The 21,532-nt window shown below is 39.9% G+C and overlaps 1 protein-coding gene across 2 annotated transcripts in view; it reads left to right on the forward strand.

Moving 5' to 3' along the window:
• The window catches only part of BASP1 (brain abundant membrane attached signal protein 1), a 52,108-nt gene that overhangs the window by 27,119 nt on the left and 3,457 nt on the right, over positions 1 to 21,532 (forward strand). Inside the window, exons 1-2 of one of the 2 annotated variants that reach the window (XM_009288053.2) lie at positions 3,891 to 3,895; positions 13,423 to 13,429. The exons of the other annotated variant lie outside the window; for it this stretch is intronic. The gene's annotated coding sequence lies outside the window, so the exon portion shown is untranslated. Of the gene's footprint in view, positions 1 to 3,890; positions 3,896 to 13,422; positions 13,430 to 21,532 lie in introns of those variants that run through there. 2 annotated transcript variants of the gene reach the window in all.

Here is a 21,532-nt window from a genome sequence, read left to right on the forward strand (position 1 = left end):
ATGCTCTGTTTATCCTGGATCTCAGGGAATATGGTGGTGGTGAGCAATTTAAAAATGCTTGATAGAATAGCTTATTAAAATAAATAGTAACAATAAACTTACTGTGTTTCAGAAAATGTAACAATCAGCTGCAAGGAATAAGGGGCATTAAGCAGCTGATCCAAGAAGCAGCTTTGTAAACAAGGGGTGCTCATACTCAGTAGAACCTATATATGTATATACATATATATTTATATGTATACAAATTCTTAAAAATAATGTAATTTAAATATAATAAATATAATATTAAATATAAATACACATGTAAGTTGTAACTGTTTAGTGCTCCTTCCTACACAGCATCCTGACATAGGCTGCAAAACTCCTGTCCTTTCCTTGCTGAAGAATTGACAAATTCTACTTTACCTGAGCACTATTGAACATTGGTGGCCTTAGGAGGAACAGAAGTACCATAAATATTGCTTTTTCAGAAAGCTACAGGAAAAGAAACAGGGCAGTTGAAGTAAGATACTTATGTTGATGAAATTAATGTTCACAGCGTGACCCTGTCAAAACTTGACTTAATACATTATAAGCAATTTACCAAAGAGAACTGGTATATTCAGGATAAAGACAGCCACAGTGTCCTGGTTTCTGAGAGCAGAATATAGTTGAATTTGAATCTCCAGAACTTGATCCAGGCTTACAATTTTTGGCTTCAAATCAAACCAGTAACATCCTACTTCCTAGGAGATGAACTAAAATAAATCACCCGTGAAGCCTGATTCTGTTTCTTGCTTCTATCTATTCTACTGCAAGTAAGATTTCTTGTTAAAATCACCATGGATACATGATCCATATAATCCTGTGAGTCTTTCGGATTGTCTGCTTAGCTGCAGAAAGTTAACTAACGCTGTGCCTAAACTTGGAGAAATTGTTATGTAGGTAAAAATGAGATTAATATCTTCAAAGCTTCAGGTGAGGAAAGGAAAAAGCAAACTCTTTGTGCTTGCTTATGAGATCTCAGTTTCTCTGCCAGAGACTGGATAACAAGCTGGTACCAAGGTGGAAGAAGATATTTGGACTGGTGCCATTGTTTTTTATGCTTACAGGGTTGTGGGAGGGGTCTTGCCTGTGAGCTATGAAATTGCTGCACAGTTTTGCCCTTTTCCACCTATTCCTCCTCCCCTCAGAGTAGTGTGTGGAAGAGAAATAGCTTCAAATTAAATTTAATTGCACTGTTCGTTTGTGGAAACATACCTGTTTTTACACCCAGGCGGTGTCCCGGGTCCTCTCCTGTTGTGGGAAAAGGGAAGGCTGCCTTGCACATGTTGTACACGTGCACTAGAGGACAGATTAGGCTGTGGGAGAACCAAAGTTCAAACTGTTTGGCAAGATAGAGGTCTTTGATTCCTGGTCACCCTGAATTAAGCAGAGCAGGAACTTGAAACTGAATCTCATGTGTCGTAACATGCTGCATTCTCAGACCCCTTAGTGGTGACTAGAGAAATGAGCTGCTGCCCCTCTCCCAAAATCCCAAATCAAAGCAGCTCACTTCTGAATCGACCGCGGGCATTTTGACCTGGTTCCACCGTGGCAGATGCATTTGACAGTGTTTTGCGTCCATCCCAGTGGGATCTGAGGTGTGTGCTCTGTGCTGCGTGGCGTTTTGCAGTAGCAGAGAAATAAAACATGGTGCGGGAAGTTGCTTAGGTGTCTTTGGAAAGAGCGGAGCGGCAGTTCAGAAGCAATTGCCCTGACACAGAGCTTTTTCGCAGAGGCCTGGGCATACTTCAGCAAAAAAAAAGCCTTTATTCAACAACCAGTATGATTGCTATGGACCAGTTGGTTATTACTGGTAAACTGGTAAAATCAGTACTCTGATTTGTATCAGCACGTCCCTGCCGTGAGAATATGAATGTGTAGTCTCTGATTTTCTACCCTGTTGCTTATAGGCATGAATTGGAGTCTCTTAAACTTGGTGACATACAGTACATTGGGCAACTCAGTCGTCATTGGACTGGCAGTGATCAGAAAGGAAGGGCAAGGATTGAGGATCCTGGTTTAAGTAACTGGAGCAGTATTTTGTACATCAACATACTGCTGTCATTACCTTCTACTGGTATGGGCTGTCAGTAAAAGGTAGCACAAATGACTTACGCTGTACGTGTCCTTTCTGGGTTCCTCCTTAGCAGCCCAGATGCGGTGTCATTATGTGCTTCTCAGTGAAGGAGGCTGCATTAAAAATGACTTCTGTTACTGTTTAATGTACTGCAGCAAATTCTGCGTAGATCTGTAAATCAAGACATTTGTTCTTCATTTTTAGCAATGCCCTTTCCCTGAACTCGTTTAATGAGACCGAATTGTAAGATGTTTGTATGTTATCCAGCTGGACTGGGCGCGCGATTCTTGAACTCTGACTCTTACTACATTCTCATTTTAAAGTGTCCCGTGTCAATAGATAGTGGCAGCTATACTCTTAAGGCAGCCTTATTTCACATAATACCGCTCTAATGTTATAAGCAGTGTAATAGACAGGAAAATGCCTGAGACTGGGAGAATTTGGGAGTTCCTTTGTTACTGAAGTCCCTGACAGCTGTGTTTCATAAAAGTGAAGGGGCACTGTAAGTGAAGGGGGAGGGTAATTTATGAAGTAATGTATGAACCAAAATGTGACATAGAGCAGAAGGTGACGGTGAAGAACAGAAGACTGTGTGATTTATTATCCCTGTTTGTCACAGAAAACATGCCCAGAAATCAGTTCTAGCATATAAATGCAGTTTATGTAGTTATAGCAATATAAACAGTTATAAAAGTAGTTATAGAGGCATTATTACCTCTAATTTCAGATATCTATTAAAATAATAAAAAAAAATGTTCCTGAGTAACCAAACTATTTTCTATCTATCTGCTCTAGATTAAACTCAAGGTGAGATTTTTTTCAACCCATTTAACAATTTTTATGCCCCTTTCTGATGAATGTCGTGGCAAATGTAGATTGCTCAGATTCCTAGGTCAGCTATGCGTCTCAACCCAACTACATTGAATAGCCGTTTACCAAGAATGAGTTAAGTATACTGTTTTTTTCTGTACACTTTGCTGTTAAATTTCATTTGAAGTCTTGCTGGGCCTAGTCTTGTGCATTCAGACTGTGCCACTGCCTCAGTGACACCAGGCACTTTGGGCAAGCCAGGTTGTGTCCAAACAGATGCCGAGCTCCAGTGCTGGAGTTGCTACTGCTGGTCTGAGAGAGCTTTTGTTGTCTTCTGTTTTGTCTCAGTGTTTTGCTAATGCTGTACCTTTCTTATGTAGGCCAGGAGAGCATCTTACACCTGTGTATGACACCTGGAATAATGGGACATTATCTGACTTACAGCTGTGGGTGGGGAGGACTTTTTGTCTGCAAGGGCCCCATGGAAAAGGAGGTGAAAGCTGGTCTTGTGGCACCATATTCTTACTCTTCTTGAACATGAGAAGGATAGATTTCCTATTCATCCTTTTATCTAGTTTTCTGTCCTCTGTGCTGTCCCTCTCCTCCCCTCCCTCAAAGTGTAAATCTCCTCCTCTGTGTGTTTTCATCTAGAAACTCCAGCTTCTTTTGTGGGGTCTTTTGTTTCATGCCAGTGCAGAGGAAGCAGGAAGATGATGCTAACTGGTGCCAGGAAAAGGAGAAGGGGACACTTCCCATGCTAAATGTGCCTAGGACAGCTTGGAGCTGAGGTGCTCTGTCATGGTAATAGAGAGCTGACCAGCAATATGGGCCATACTGACCCTGTGTATTAGTGGCTTTGGTTTCTTGGTTAGAACACGGGACACCTTGCCTTCTTTGTACGATGGCCACACTGTCCTGCACACTAGAATAATGTACTGGATATTCCTTCAGTGAGGAACATGATAAAAACATGGAGGAAAGACAGTGGGAGGGAGGTGACCTGCCATGTTCCAGTATCCGCTGTAGAAGCAGATAAGAGATATCCTTTCTTCAGAAATGTTCTAAAGGGAAAGAGTTGCCCTTTCGTCCTTTTCCCTTCTTTTGCAAACTCTGTTGGACATAAAAGCAGTTTCACTCTTTAACATTTACACGATTGACCTCAGAAATAATCAGTGGCATCCTAAAATGACTGCTAATCCTGGGGGCTGCAAAGATGTCTGCCATTTGTCAGATACTTACACAACATTTGAATAATCAGAAAAGCATAAGGACCAATTTGGTGACCTTTTCCTGGCATTGCTTGTTACACATTTGCTGTTAGACCATGCTCAGTATGGACAATGGCAGTGAGTAACTTCATTTTCTGAATTACGGTAATTCCTCGCACTTCAGTAGCTCATGTTCTGGCTAGCATTCTTACTTTAAATCTGTGTTTTAACTTTCCTCAGTACCTTCAACTCTCAGATTCTACACATGAGCTTTTCTTGGTAACTATGCTTGTAATGTCCAAATAGGTTCCCTAATGCCTTAATATTTTTAAGATCTAAAACGCTGCTGTAGGAAGAACTAAAGCATAGCCTAGAATGAAAGAACCATTTAACACTTTTTATGCCCCTTTTCCACTGAATTTAGTGGCAGATATAGATTGTTCAGATTCCTAGGTCAGCTAGGCACCATGACCCAATAATACCAAATAGTTATTTACAGCTGAGATGCAAAATCCCGTAGCTTCTCAGGCAAAAAAATGGTGGGATTGCTTGCAATTTTTTTCTTTTTGCATTAAAAGTAGAAAACTTTACATCTTGGGAGGATTTAGGTGGACAGGTATAATAACCCCCATGAACCTATTCTACCAAATTTATGCTAGTATCTGATCAGAGAGTGAGTCTTCTTAGTGCTATAGAAACCTCCTAGCAATATCGTGCTCCAAGAACAAAAGTACAGCTTGGAGGTGTCCATACAATAATTGTATGGAAGTGTCTTCATCTAGATATCGATGTTTCAGGCTGTGACTGGTTGTTCAACCCTATAAATCTGCACCTATAAATCTGCATAGCGCCCTTGAGTGCTGATGGTCTCTCAAATCTTAGCAAGATCTGCAATGGAGCATGGAGCCTTTCAGAGCTGCAGGACTGCTGATCTTTCCAGGTGGGGTGTTAAATAAAGAGTTCTGTGATGCATTCCCATTGTCTGTGGATAACCATCGATTGAAAATGGGCACAGATTGACAGGCTCAGTGAAGTCCCCACATCTGAATGGGAATATAGAGTGACATTTGCCCTTTTTTCTTTTTTTTTTTTCTTTTTTTTCGGTGCCTTTCCAGTACCAAATAAGAAGGGGAAAGAACACCCTTTTCTCAGATCTCATTACCTCTTTACAGACTCCGGACTTTGTTTCCTGCTAAATTTAATTGCAGTCATGGTCTAATGTCTCTCTTTTTAACACAAGAATGTGTACCTGCACAAAGTTGCTGTCCTGTTGCTCCCTTCTCCTGTCCATTTATTAACAGAACCATCAACTGCTTGATAATGTCACTTGAAGGAAGATGGGGCTTTATATTTTCTTAGACGTTAGTCCGAGGTAGAGTTACAGAGTGCTAATGCAAAGTCAAGCTTTTAATTTCATCCTGCTGTAGTCAAATATTTAATTGTTGCATGTTTTTGCAGCTGAGTACTAAGTCTTTTGTTCCACATGCTTAATCACTCGCGTGGAATTTTCATAAGCCCAGTGGTGCATTCTGCTCCACAGCATCGTGCTGAGGTGCTAGTCAAGGGGAGGCTGTAAATCCCAGCGATTTACAGTGGGGAAATGGCATTCTACCTTGCAAATGTAAAGAATATGCTTTCAATAACCTTCTAAACAACATTTTAAAGTCATTAAAGCAGTCTGAGGAGGGTGACGCTCAGTTGAGAAGAGAGTTAATTGCTCTCAATCTGTATAGGCAGGTGGCCATGTACAACTGTAATACTTCTTTTCTCTGGCTATTAGCTTGCAGATATTGATATCCATCCAGGTTTACCATTGATACTAATGTTTTCCAGCTGCTGCTTGCTAGTATGAGCATATTTCTGGTAACTGAGGATCATATTTGAGTAACTGTAGATGTCATACAGTTGGACTGCATATGAAACACATGATTTTTGAAAAAAAATGTTGAATGTGGGGTTCAACAAAGCCAACCGGCTTCAGGGCCTCTGGTTCAGTATTCTTTGATCCAGTTTCTAACTTCATTTGTAGGGCTAGCAAACAGTGCTGGAGTCTTTCTGTCTCTCTTTTTCTTGTTTTTTATTGATAGAGAATTGTACTGGCAAATGCTAGAGATGCGATCAAAGATCCCAGCTAAATTTCAGTCTCCTAAATAGAAAACTTAGTATTTTAATACTCATTTGAAAGTACTGAATTACAGACAGTCATGGCAGATTAACTTTTATTTAGCATTTTTAAGCATTACTTTGTAGTTCTTCAAGAGAAACGGCAAAATTATTCTTAATGATGATGGCATTTTGTAAAGACTGAGTTCTTGCTTTGCACTGTTATCTGTAGTTATCTTTGAGGGAAAGATCATAAGGAAAAACTCTCAAGAGCACCTAAATTAATTTTGAAAATATAACTGATGGAAAAAAGTGAGGAAACTCCTATCTCTTCAGCAATACTGAAATTACACATTGATTGGTATCGGAATTACTTGGTATAGCAGATAGTATCACCACATTACTCCAAACAAGTTTTAGAACTGCTTTTGTTTTAATCTAGCCTGATGGCAAGTAGTTATATGCCAGTTGTTAAAAATAGGAAAGAGACTGGAAAAAAGATGGAGAAAAATATCCAGGCAAAACAGTTGAAATGGCCTAACAGGCAGCCAATTTCAAATTCCCATGTTTTCATTTGTGGATTAATTCTATGCTATAAATAATATAAATAAAATCAAATGATTGTTATAGTGTTCCAGCTGGAAAACCACTCAGAACACCAAAAATATCAGTTAAGTGCAAATGAGCAAAGGAATTTATGTCAAAACACTCCAGAAGCTCAGTAGATGGAGAGCTAATAGCATAGATCATCTTGCAGTGATGCACTGTAGCTAGCTTGTAGAAAACAAATTGTTCTTTACTGTTTCATTTTAAAGTTAATTTAATTCTTTAGGACAATTTTGGATTCTCCGTGTAGGTTTGAAATGGAAAAATTGTTGGGAGTGCCTCTTTTCTCTACTTGTACTGATTTTGACAGACTCCCATCTCTGCACTCCTGACACACCAGAGACTCAGTTCTCTTCTTTCCCATCCACAATTCTTCTCTCTTCCCTGTGGCCTTGTTGTACAGTCCTTTATCAGGTTTATTTCAAATGGTTCTAGATGTCTTGACTCCTGAATATGCGAGGTTAACTTGTCAGAACAAAGCATGCTAAGGAGAAACATTCACACAAATTTTAAAATAAATTTAAAGAACTCTTGTGTTTCTTGAATTTATCTGAATACCAGGCTAACAGGCATGAATGACTGAAATAAATTGCATCATTTTTTTTAATGAATGTTTCAGATACCTTTCTGTCCTTGCAAGCATGCAGTGTTCCCAGCCTTAAGCATTTAAAATGAATGATGTCGTAACAAACCATGACACAAAAAACACTTTCTGGGTTTAGGACTCTTTCAGGACTTTTCTTGCTAAAATAAGGATTAGAAATGAAAGCTTAGATTATTTTTGTAATAAATACTAGAGCTGATGTTTTAAAAAAATTCCAAATACTCTGCGGTTATGATAAAATTATGAGCTGACAACTTACAAACATAAGAGTTCATAGAAACTGAGTTCATTTGAAACTGAGCGTCATATGGTTATGATCCCATATTATTTAGTTACTTTAACCTCGCTTCTTTCTCAGGCTAGGATCTTTAAGACTTTTTGGCACACATAACTTTTTTCCTGGCTGGCCTCTGACAAATATGATAATGAGAGTAGTTTTCTTTTGATTTAAAAGAAAAAAACCCTCTTAATCTTCTTTTCTTCCTCTGTAACAGTTAGTTGAACTCTTTACATGGAAATTATACTTATTTTTGTAATTCATCCAAAAACTTTTTTTGCTTTTAAGATAAATTTATTTTCCAACTAGTGACTACAAAATAGGTTGTGAACCTGCTCAACAGACACTGATACGAGATTTTTTCAAAAGCCTCGTGTTTATGTAATTGCCACGATGTAACCTGCATGGAAGCGGAAGTCTCTGCAACAACATGTGTACGCCCTTCATCTACTCATAATAAAAAAAAAAGATTACATCAAAATGTACATTAAAAAAAAATACATCAAAGTCAGTGGGTACAAAGTTAGAGGTTCACAAATTCAGCCTGTGACTTTGAGCCCGCAGTGCTGTCCTTTGTAGCCGCTTGCCCCTCGGTGCAGGTACTAAGAACTGAGACCTACGCGGCCGTTCTTCATTCCCCTGATATTATTTACCTGGCCAAATTTGCGCTGCTGATCTTAATTTACTTACCAAGGCTTCTGAAACTCCAGAATACAGACTAGTTTGAGCAGAGTGTGTGAAAACACTGCTACTGAGGGGAATTTACCTAAACTTGTCACCCTTCAAATCCCTAATTCCTGCCATTCCTTGCAGATGATCCTTTCGTATCCTGCTCTGTTGAACATCATCTCCAGCAGCGCCATGTTGTCACGTCTGGTTGATATTTAATCGCACATTAAAGGAAGACACTTCTAATTTTCATGAGTTTCTATGACTGTAACAATGTAGTCGCTACAGCTCAGATCTGTAGGTAGGAAAGGCAACTTCTGCAGTATGTGACAAATATAACTCAGAATTTTCAAACTTGCGTAATCTTTAAAAAGGTCTTGGAAAGTTAGTGAACCAGTTTAGAGCTTCCTCTTGCATCTGTTCAAATTTGAATAATTACTCCTAAAAGGGATGTCCCTTTAACAAAAAAGACATGCATCTAATTAATAAGCATAGAATAAACATAGCACTGACCATGATCCATCAGTCCAACACCTGAAAACCTAATGAAAACAGGTTAAAAGGGGTTTATCGTAGTTATTCAAGCATTCACAATGTTCGGTTTAAGCAAAATTACTTTGTTTTCTTACATCTGTCTTTAATAAAGCACTAAGATGGATGCCAAGCAGTAGCTTCATCTTTATCCAGCTGGATACACCTGACCTTTCTTAGCTTGAGAAAAAATCCTTCTCATCAAGTGAACCAAAACTGAGTGAAATGTACGTATTTGGAACTATAAATCAAAATGTCCATGTACAGATGTTCTCAGCCTAGAGGCATAAATGCGAAGGAGCGTGGTTCCAGAAGGAGCTTTCAGCAGTACCTGAAAATTTTCAGAGATGCTTTACAGCTCCATATTACAATATTAGCACAATACTGTAAAATCTAGAAGAGTGACTTGCTCGTTATGCTATTCTACTATGTGCGATACAGTGGTAAGCTTCAGAGACGGTAATTCAGTACAGTGCCAATATGCAGAAAAACAGCCTTCTCTAACAGAGATTTGGGGTGAAGAAGTCATATGGAACGAGCTTGCTTTTTAAAACAAGGAAAAATATCTCCAACCCTTTATAGCACCTGTTGGCATCAAGCAGAGCGTTTCTGAGGATGAAAAGTGATATCCCATTTTGCAAATGGGGAAGCTGGGCTGCAAATGAGGTGGCCTTTCACGCAACAGCAACTGGAAGAGACTGAGTAAGTTTTGGGCTCTTGCCTCCTCTGACCCCAGACTGTTGTGGACCCTGAAAACAGGGAGAGAGGGATACTTTCATGATTTTGTACTACGTTGCAGTTTTATTGCAGTAATATGTGTCTGCATTTGGGCTTTGGAAGGGAAGATCTCGTCTGTCATTTTTTCCGTGGTATGCTTCGTACTATGGAAGCTCCCAGAAGCTTAAACCAAGGGATATTGTCTCACTGCTCTAGGATGGTATATTTCACCTTGAGGAGATGACTCCTGCTCCAAATTAGCATGTTGTGATTTTAGGGATACGAGGTTGGTTCTTTAGACTTGCAGAAAGATGCAGAGCTGGGACAGGCTTCACACATGAAGCTGAGTGTGAATGGCAGGGTATGGCAAAATGTAATGGTGTGATGGTAGTTTTGCATTATTTATCTAAGTTGTCCTGAATAAAGAGAATAATTCCTTCTGTACTTGGTTTCTGTGTTTGAATGAAGTGGCTCATGGCAGATTTTGTCAGAAGTGTGTGACATGAGAGAAGTTTGCAGTCACTGGCAACTAGCATAAAAGGACCCCTCTTTTTAGCCCTATGTATTCACACAGAATAGACTTTGAAAAGAAACTATTTTTTTAATCATTCCTTTGCAAAAGCTAATAAATACTTAAATAGAAGACTTGCCCTTTTATAGTGAAGAAACGCTGAGCTGAAAGTGGGCAGTGAAACTGGCCATTTATGGAAAAAAGTTTTTTATTCTGTTTTATGTATAAATCATAGAATAAGCTTAACTGTGGTATTGCTTATGAGTTACCTGTGATTAAAAATAGAAGAAATACAAGAGAGTAAGAGATTGTGGTAGGTAAGAGACTTAAGTGAAGATTTGGGGTTCCAAATACTCTTAAAATAGTTACGTGTTTCTTGAGACGTATTTCTTGATACTGTCTCGCTTAGCATTTTCTGAAATAGCATGAGATCTTTGAAAGTAATATTTCCAAGTATGGATATGAGACTTTTATGCACTTGAATCATATTTAGACCCGGCCCCCTTGCTTGGGATGTGTGAATTTAATGCTCAACTTGTGCATGTGGGGGGATTACCCAGAAAACTGCAGTGAGCAGAGCTGCGTGTAAGATTTCCGCAGAGCTGAATGCCTCTTGGCTTGTGACAGCCAACATCTTAAAGTTTATGAAGCGCAGCTCCCCCTCCCCACCCTCCAAGCAAATGAATTGCCAAACCCTGGGAGCCAGAGCTGAGGCAGCAGGGCAGAGGCACTCACTCGGTTCCCGTTCCTCGACGAGATCCCACAGGAGGATGCAGGGGCTCCGTCCCACCAGCTACCCTGCTAGTGCAGGAAGGAAAAAAACCAAATTGAAGTGCTGCTTGGTCTGACCATTGCTACCTCACCAGCCAGGAGAACTGATTACAAAAAAACCTCTGGAAAAGACAGTTATTGTCGGGAGTCTTGGCAGCTGTATTCTGTTAACGGCATTAAAATGAATTGATACTCTTTTACTCCTTCTAAAACGTGGACATCCTGGGGCATGGATGGATTCCACGTATGTGCTAATATGTGGGACAGCAAAATGGGACCCCAGTGCTGGTTTGAAACATGGGCTGCTGCTGAAACATATTAGTGATGAAAGAGCTAACAGAAACTTTCTAGTGGTATTTTTCTTTTTATTTATGGCTCTGTCTTGAAAAATGAAAACCAATTTTCCATACTTCTCGAGTCTCCATTACTTTGATAGACTTCTCTCATTTTAATGCTGAAATAGCTTATTTGTACTTTATATTCATGTCTGCCTGCCTTCTTTGGTTAGAATAAATAATTTTTCAAATAGACATGGACTGAAAGCTCTTTAAACTGAAGGAGTGACTAAGAGTTCTCTGTAAGTAGCTTTCTGTACAGCATGTGGGCCTTGGAAAGTAAGCTCTTTTCTGTTATACGGTCTGAGTTGACCACAGTTGCAAATTGGCGTACATACAGCCTTGATGGAGGGCTAGTCTACATCAAGAGTAATATAATCTAAGGCAATTGATATGCATTCTGAACTGCAGAAATTGAATTGTGGCCATATTAGGTATTAATTACATTCGTTGACACAAAATGCAAGTCAGTGCTCAGGTGAGGGGGAGGGAAAGGGACTACAGCCAACTCCACAGCTATCCCTGCAAAGTTATTTTTCTTTTGCTTTCATTTTGTGAGTTTAAATTTGATAGCTCTAAGATGGATAGATTTCCCACTGATACTTGAATGGAAAAGAAAAACAAGCTATTTTATTGGAAGGACATGTGCACCTGATCACTTTTCCTGATTTCTAGTTTTCATTTCATTCCTTCTGCACTGTTTGTTCTTTTCCTTTTTGGGTAGCTGCTAGCTTAGAATGGTTCTGGCTGAGTAATTACTAAATTGGATTTCTGCCTTCCTTGGTTTGCACATAAATCTCTTAGTGCAATTCGTGGATTGCACTAGCTGCTATCTTTAAATCTTGCCAAATGGACTTGTTAGCCTCCAGTCTTATGTAACCTTCCCTCTAGCAGAGCTGATCAGCCACCCCAGTGTAACCCGAACCAAATCCAAGGAAAAGAAAAGAGAAAGTACAGTCAGCAAAGATGTCAGAAAGAAACTTAGGCAATCAGTCTAGATCTGGGAGCCTTGAACCCAAGTTGACATGTCTAACAGCTTAACACATGACACGGTACGGCTTATTGCCTGGCAAAGCTCTTGCTTTGGGATTATTAGATACACTTTAGATTTTCAAAGTGGATTTCTCAAAGCAAACCATTATCATGTTGGGACACAACACAAAACTCTCTAATAGAGATTGGTTTTATTCTGCAGCCCCCTCTGTCAGCTTGCACCACTGACACCAAAAAGCAAACTGCCTCTTTCCTCTCAACCATCTATGGCACTCTCTGAATTTGTATAGCTTATTACCAAAATGTGGCACTGAAGGAGTGTAGTAGGCTCCACATGACAACATTTGTTGATGCATACCTGCAGCTCTCATTTCTAAAGTTTTGGAGAATATTGCCAGTCTTAATAAAAGATTGCCTAAGACATCCTGGTATGTTGAACAGCCCTTAGAGGAGTGTAAATGAGTACTGGTGAAAAAGATGGAGAGAGATATTTGTAAGACACAAATAGAAATCAGATGCTTAATGCTCTTTGCTCGCCAGTGATTGTTGTGTACCGGTTCCTACCCCAGTGACTGAAGTGAAACCGGTAAGCCTGGTATTTGAATGTAACGCTTTGTTTAAAAAATGGAGGGGGGGAGGGAAAAAAGTCAAAATCCAGTATAAATATGCATTCTAAATAACATCAAAAAAGAAAGTCTGGAACATGAGATTTTCTTTTCTGTTAAATGTATGCTGTTTTAAAAAACCACACATTGTGCTAGTGTGAGAATCCAGAAGTGAGAATGACCCAAGTGACAAACTTAATATAATAGACCAAGCTACAGTCTGGTAGAAAATGTAAATGGCACAAACGAGTGTCCAGGAACATGAATGTAAAAAGTTTTCCAAGATGTTGAGCATTCAGGCTTGCATTTCTCTCATTTCTTTTGAGCATGTCTTCACTACAAGACATTATTACAGCAGCTGTGAGAAGCTGAGAGCTGATAAGGTGCTGACAGTGATACTGTGGTCACGAGGAGGAGTTTTTTCTTAGCAACGTGGAAAATACTTGTAATCCAGCCCAAAGTCTTGCAGGGTTTAATTATAGGTAGTTTTGATGTTACGCAAAGCATGTCTTGACTTGTATACATTGACTTCAGTACAGAATTTTTCATTTAAAATGAAACTTTGTACACAAGACAGAAAGTCAAAAGGTGTTATTCCAAGGAGAAATGCAGCAGCTCTTCAGGAAGTCACTGTAAAATACCCTGTGACTGCTGCTGAGGTGGTAAGTAGGTTTTGTGTTGACTGCTTGAAGGACGTTAAATTCCACCAGAGGCATGATGTGTAATACTGTCCTAAAAATCTAAGTGTGCTCAGCTTTCTAATGCAATGTTAAACTTGCAGTTATTTTCAGAGTAACATTCCAAATACTAATTTAACTGTCATTAGCAGTTGTGTATTAACTGGTGGATGAAATTGGCTTAATCCCGTGATTCTTGCATATACCTTCATTTCTGAGGAATTTTCTTGCGGTGTTCAGGACCGAGGTTATTAGGAAGGTGGGCACATCACCAGTAACTGAAGCAGCTGCATGTTCTGTGATGGAGATTTGGGAGAAGAGAACTGTGGGTGTTTTTTTAAAATCAACCAACCTCTTCCAGTGTCTAAACCTGAAGCTGTGGTACCTTCTGGAGCATCAAGTGTATCTGCAATCATTTCTTTTTGAAGAAAAACAGAGGAAAGCTATTGCTGCAGCTTAATATAGAGCTGAAACAGATAAGAGCAGATAGAGAATGTGTTAACTAGATCCTAAACCTTAAAATACTTTAATAATTAGATAATGGAGTAACGGAGTCAACAATAAATACTTCATTTAAATTGGTAATCTTTTGTTTTGCTGAGTAAACTAGATACTGTGTATTTTGGAAGGAAGTGCTTGCAATGTTCTCATGAACACCACGATAGGCACTGCAGCAGAGAGTGCTGCCTTGGGTGGCTGGTGGCTGGTCTTGGTTCCCTGTTTGCTTCCTTTCTGTGGTGCAGTTGCGGAGCAGTCAGAAATGGTGTGCTGCAGTCCATGTAGCTTGTATTTGAAAAAGCAAAGCAAAATTGAGATTCGGATTTGGTTCATAAACGTGGCTTCACTGCCCGTAGCGAGGGTGTCATGCAAACAGGAGAAGGAAAATACATAGTCTAAGGATTGCCATGATCTATCATAGGTCTGAGCTGTCTGTTAAGAGTCCTGTTCCTAGCTATAGGATGTTTTCTTACAGCTGGGGTGTACACCCAGTGCTTTTCCAGTGAGCAGCACTGTGAGCAGCCTAGAGATGGGAAAGAAAAATGCCAAAGAATTTAGCAATCACATCAGAGAATCCATTTTCAAAGTAAAACTGGTAGTTCCAAGATTTCAAAATGAATGTATCCATTTCTTGTAGCATACTGTAATTTATATGTCTCAAGTTTGATTGAAACTAGTTTGACCAGTTAAATGGGCATTAAAGTAATACAGGTTTTTAAAGTGTGGAATATTAAACAGATGTAATGTAAATGTAGATCCCCATACATACCTGTCTCCAGTGACAGTTCCCTAGTTAAATGCCCTAAAGCCTGTTTTAAAAAGTGAATGTGGGTCTCCACACCCTTGTTAAGGAAATGGCAAGTAAGTTTGCTATTTATGCAAACGGTAACCGAGAACCTCTGCTATTGAAGAAAACATGTAAATGAGGATCATATAGTAATTTCTTCTTTTTTGGTATAGAAAGCATGAATTTAAGATCTCTTCGTGTGCCTTGTACTGTATGTTTAGTGTAAGGCTGCATGTTCTTTGTTCAGGGTGAGGCTAGAGAAATACAAGCTATAGGTGTTAAGCTTGAAAAAAATTCCCTTTCCCAGTGTGCAGTCCCTCCAGGAATGAGGTCTTCCCACATCTGCTCCTCACTAGGGTTGTAGTGTGGAGGAGGCTAATGTTTTTGTTGCTTACTAGCATCTGACTGTTAAATTTTTGGAGTGTCTCTTTTGGAGGCACCCGAAACAGTTCAGGGGTCTGCCAGCCAAGCGTATTTGTGGTGTTGAGATCCATGATCGAGATAGCGTTGGAGGGACCAAATTTGAGCAAAATGTGAATTAGAAGGAAATTGTCCCATTATCTAGGCTTTTATCACCTTGCGTGTTTTTGTAATTAGACATGGTGGTGGTGTCTTAAGTATTTGAGGGAGGCAAAAAGTGCCTGGCCATAATTGGAATAATATGCGTGGAATCTCGCCTCTCCCTTGGCTGTGCGTGTTCCTGGGACCTGAACAGTTTGAAAGATGTGGGTAATAAGCACCTCTGAAATTTACATCGTTTCCTATTTAGGAACTTAATTCTAGGATATAGATTAGAAAGCTATAAAGCTATAAGCTAGTGTAAAATATTTATTAAACTGCTTCCTGGGGAGTCACGCACAAACCCCAGAGTGATGTGGCAACTTAGAAAGAATAAGAAGGAGGCACATGGTTATATTTTTGGCTTATTCTTTCAGGTTATTTTGAAGCCTGCAAACTGTTTCTACAAGAGGTGTTCTTGTAAAATTAATCTCAGTCTCTGCAAAACAGGTGTTTACAGCAGTTTCCCCTTCCAACCGTGTGCCTAACAATAGTGTGATTAAGATCTCAGTCTGGGGCAGGCTGACTTTTGGCTGCATGTGTGTACCTGCATGAGCATGTCTGCAAGCTGCTTTTATTATTCAACAAAAAGAACATATGCAGTTAATCTGAATATAGGAGAAATGCCTTGAACGTGAGCTGGGTCTCAAGTCTGTAGGAAGGCTGGTAGACTGAGTGGGGCAGATGAGGCAAATAGAAATTGATGGCAGCATTTTTAATTTAAGCAATCAGAGCATTGGATGAACTGAACGCAAGACTGAGCAACACATACACTGCACTGTAAAAATAACCTATTTTATGCTGCTTCTGTGTTGCTCAGCTTTTAATATGGCTTGTGTTTCTGTTATAAACAATGCAAACCAGCCTTGCAGGAGCTGCCAGGGATGAAACTGGAGGCACTGGCAGTTGTATCTACGCTGCTGGGCAATGTAATGTGTTGGATCACTGAAAAAAACAGGTGTGGCAAAACCAGTGCGATTCTGATTTGAAACCAGCAATAGGAAAGTATCAGATAATGCTAACACCAAAATGGATCAGCTATAGACAATCATCTAAGAATAGGGGTGATGTTATTTCTAGCCGTATTAGCTGGTCTTGTAAAAGATGTTATCTCTGCCTACAAAGCACAGCCTTGCCTGGGGTGAGTAGGGGGTTTGCACACAGCAGAGCATTTCTTCCATGCGGCTCGTTGACTCGGGAAGGCAAGACTGTGTTGGTCCGTGTTCTGCTCATGTCTTTTGCGAGATGGCTTTGTAGCTGGAGAGGCTAAGGGTTTCTAACGGCTTAAGGAAATGAGGTGTATTGCATTTGGGAGCATGCTTCTACAGAACAGCTCATACAGCACACAGGTCAGTACTTCACATAAGTGGCTTTAATACAGGGTGAGACACACAGAGACTGCATAATGCAGTACCTTGATATATTTGTTTCTGAAGACTCTCCTACAGCTAAAGTAGTGCTGGTGTCTGACCAGAGTCAGACTGGGTAGTGGATCTTCAGTCACTATGTGTCTCCAGGGTCTTCAGCTGTACAGCCTTCCAAGTCAGGAGGATGTAAGTCGAAAGTCTTCGATAGTTACTTTCAATGTAACCTGCAAAATCTTCATTACTCTTTCATCAAATAATGGATAAATTTTATTTTCATTCAGGAATTCTGCCTAGCTAGCTAGCGTTATTCCACACAGGGTGCGAAGATTAATTACACATGCGAAGTACTTGTGGTTTCAGGTTGATGCTAATACGAATTGATAATTTTGGCAAAACCTTTGCCTGTAATGAAACTGCTGATCTTCATTCCCACGCTGTTCTTGGAAAAATAGGTTCCTAATTAATGATTTAATACATACCTGAGAGCTCAAGTATTTCACATGAATCTTAGTAATATCTCAGGTACAACTTTTTAATTTGCTCTCAAAATAATTGTCATGTGATTATTAACTTTTCTCATAACTTGCTGTATTATTAGTAGTTATGCGTCTCAAATGAAGCGGTTAGTCATGTACAAATTCTTAAATAGCCAGGCACAATTTATATCAGCCTGCAGTGTGCTTAAATTATTATAACTCTCATAATTGGAGTCTATTATCAATGATCATAATTTTGATATGATTTTGTCATATTAATGACAAATGGCCCATATTAAAAAAAGCACATAATTCTTCCCATTTTTGTGTGGTATATGTGTCCCCAGGAATTATAAAATAATATAAAAATTGAAGTTCCTCTTTGCAGTGTGCAAATTATTATAACTCTCATAATTGGAGTCTATTATCAATGATCATAATTTTGATATGATTTTTTCATATTAATGACAAACGGCCCATATTAAAAAAACACATCATTCTTCCCATTTTTGTGTGGTATATGTGTCCCCAGGAATTATAAAATAATATAAAAATTGAAGTTCCTCTTTTTTCTTTTTTTTAAAAGAAATTTGCATCAAATGTATTCTATTTCTAACCAGAGGAGAATAGGATTGAGATCTGGCTGAGAATTAAGCCCTTAGACTTGGCAATATTACTTCTTAGAATTCCTTTATTGGCTGCATATTAAAAGAAAACAGGGCAGTAACAAAATTGGAATTGGCTTCTTTTAAAGATCAAAGTTAGAAAATCAGGTGAACACAATTTCTGTATTTTACGTATTCACTGTTCTTTTCCTCTATACTCCTTTACTAGATCTTGAGATTCACAAGGCTTTGGAGGAACGAAAGGAGGCACATTAGTTACAGGACTGTGCACATACTGAGGGAAGGAGAAAAAAATTATCTGTGGTCGCTGGAGAAAACAGCACAGGTGCCAAGCCAGGATGTTCCCAGTTTATTATCGTGTGTCTCACAGCAATAAACACACCGAATTGTTCAGTGTTAAGGACTCGGCTTGAACAACCAGGGCATGTGGAGACCACAGGCCATGTTTTCTTGTGTGCATCTAATGAACTAGCATCTTGTTACCTTCGGATACATGCAGCTGCCATGTGATGGTGGTGTGCTGCTCACAGCCCTGCAGGTGTGGAATTGCATGAGGTGCCCGGCCCCCCGGGGCACAGCCATCTCTTCGGTAGGGAGAGGTGGTCAGCTGTGTGTTTTCTGCTGCCTCCCTTGCACCAGCAGCACAATCCGCCTGACTGAAGGAGAGCTGGTTCCTGTCACTGCTCTGAAACATAAGGAACACAGAAAAAGAGGGTAGGGTAGGGTAGGGTAGGGTAGGGTAGGGTAGGGTAGAAGAGAAGAGAAGAAGAGAAGAGAAGAAGAGAAGAGAAAAGAGAAGAGAAGAGAAGAGAAGAGAAGAGAAGAGAAGAGAAGAGAAGAGAAGAGAAGATCACTACTACTAAGGTGTGAAAAGGCTGGAACCTCAGGACCTAGCATATCTGTTCTGTTAATTCCGAGTAACATCAGAGGAAAAGGAAGATGTGTGAGGATAGTTGAGGAACGACAGAAAAACATGGCTTTGTTGCTAAAAGACAAGGCTAGTGAGTCTAATTCTGTCTAGGGGTGTGCTACAGACATCTTCTAACATTAACCTGGTAAACTGATTGACCTGGGCTGGTGAGATAGGAGTGTGTCTGAGTGTGTGTGTGTGTAATGGGAAGCCTGAAATTGTACTGCATATTTTGAGAAGTAGTTAGTTCTTTTTTTTTGCCTTTAATAAAAGTTTCAGAAAATCTTTCGAAAACTGTGTCTGGAAATTCCTTGTTTCCTTAAGTTCCTATATATGTGCCTTTATAAAAACCTGCTTTTTTTTTTTTTTAAAACAGAGGTGTAGGGTGAATCAATGAGGTACAGCGGTGCAATGGTTTCTTCAAGATCTTTTTATTTATTTTGAGCAGCTGGGGGGTGGGGCAGTTTCTGAGATCAATATTTCCTTTGGTTTGGAGTGTTGAAACCCTGCCTTGGGAGGGATGTGCATTTTACAGCTCTTGTCTGCAGGCGATGTGAGATAACTCATGCCTGGGAACAGGCTTGTGCAAGGGCTACTTTGGCCTGACCCACCACACGTGCCTACATTGCGCTGCAGGCAGTGGGATTTCAGAAGATACCTGTTGTCTTCCTGAACTGGTTTTTCTGGAGGTGGACTGAGCTCCCCACACTTCACGTGAAGTTGAACAGGAGCTTTGGAAGTTTAGCTTTGGCAATCAGACTATGGCAGTTTACAGGTGATATCTGTGTTTTTGTCCTTTCCTGATGCACTGTTCTCTGTACTGAGAATGAGGGTGATAGCAAGTCCATTCCTGTAATAGCCGGACCCTTTCATGGGATGTGAAAGTGTGTGCTAAATGAAACATTTAGAAATTTATAAGCACATAAGAAATCTAATTGGGCAGACAAATCTTTACTGACAGAAGAGAGAGTCAAGTCTAATTCTAGGGACTTTTTCATTATAGAAGCACAATTTGAAATATAGAACTTGGAAATAACATTTCCTTTTCCAAACTGTGCAAATGTATGCTGCCTGTGTTCCAGGGATTCATCTCCACCAGATCAGCTCCGTCTTCAAGTGTAAAATCTAAAATGTTCTGTGAGTTCTTCTTCCTGCTGTATTATGATCTTACGGACATTAACTCTTTTTCTGACACTTATCCCAGGAAATCCTGATTATCACGAATATTCAATTTTCAAAGTGCTTAAACATGCTCTAGGTGACCTGTAGACATGATATTTTGTAATACAAATATAGTCACATTATTTCTTCTATACAATAAGAAAGATACCTGTGCAAGCTGTCCAATTCTCTTCCTGCTTTCTGCAGGAGAATGGAAACTTCAGGATGAGCACAATGAACAGCAGCTCTTAGAAACTGAAGAAATCCTTGCTCCTTTTGTAGAAGTCCTCCGTAGTGGTCTCTGGATCTGTTTCTTCTTCCATGAAAAAAGCAATACAGTCAAAGAATACTGAGCACGCTGAGAAGCAGATGAAGTCTATTGTAACTTTGAAGTGTTGTATTTAACCTTGCTCTTCTGATGCGCTGGTCTGCCAACTGGTTCATCAAAGTTCCCTGACAATAACTGATATATTGCAACTTCTTATATAAAATCTGCTTTTAGACTGTCTCTCTATAGACCCTTTGCTGTCCAGTAGTGAAGGGGCACAGCCATCAAATGCTGTGCCATTTTACAGGAATGGTGCTCAGCACCAAAATTTTCAAGGGTCTTCTTTTTGGATGTGGTTTGCACTCAGCTGGTAGCTGCTAGAGCTAGTTCAAAACCACTATGTGTCAATGGTAGTGCAAATAACTGAAGCCATAGCGGATATTAGCCTGTATGGTAAATAGTTGTAGGCAAATTTTTTTTCTGGGTCTGTCATTTCCAAGGTGGATGCAATGGTTATGGGGGTTAGGGAGAGGCAGGGGAAATGGGAGAGGCTGAGCAACGGAGCCAGGGCCATCAGACTCACTGGGACAGGCAGGGTATCTCTCCTTTTTGTTAGAATTTAGTCCTTCGGTGGAGGGGGGGCAAAAAGGTCTGTACTCTTGCAAGTGTTAATATGTAGGTAGTAATACAGAGTGGATTTAACACCGTATGAATACGTACCTCAATGACTTAATGCACTTTGCTGTCTGTTTCACTTGTGAGACATTTCACTGAGATTCACTTTCACGTGGCACCAGGCAGGATTATCCCTGCAAGACTATCCAGTACAGTCACAGAGGTGGTTAAGTGGCTTGATCTACAGGCTATGTTTCTTCCAGGTGTAGTTGGTTGTAATTTTAAAATACTTTTTAAGGTCTGCTTTGTGTCTGCTGCACCCTGAGACTCTTCGCACTGGACGGTTCAGAGCTGTGCTGCAGGCACAGTTAAGGTGGGACAGGGACTAGATCAGCATCTGTTTGAGGCAGTGGAGCACGTGGGGGCTGTTTCTGGAGAATGCGACAGGGGGGCCCAGATACGTTATCAGGAGGCTGGGGAGAGGAGGAGGAGTATTTGTAATTCAGATACAGGGGGAAATGAACATCATAGCATTGCTACCTGCAGGGCTGGGCGATGATTGCTGTGCTTTTGCATGATAGCCTGGCATAGCTATAACGATGATGATCTAGGTGGCTTTTAAATAGGGAGATGTAACATTCAGTGTCACGACGAGTGAATCTATTCTGTTATAAAGTAGTTGAAACTATGCTGGAAGGTGGCAGTCCATTTTAAACTGTAAATATTTACTAATAGACCATAATGATAG

Source organism: Aptenodytes forsteri, unplaced genomic scaffold (genome assembly GCF_000699145.1).
Source record: "Aptenodytes forsteri isolate BGI_AS27 unplaced genomic scaffold, ASM69914v1 Scaffold27, whole genome shotgun sequence".
Classification (NCBI taxonomy): domain Eukaryota; kingdom Metazoa; phylum Chordata; class Aves; order Sphenisciformes; family Spheniscidae; genus Aptenodytes; species Aptenodytes forsteri.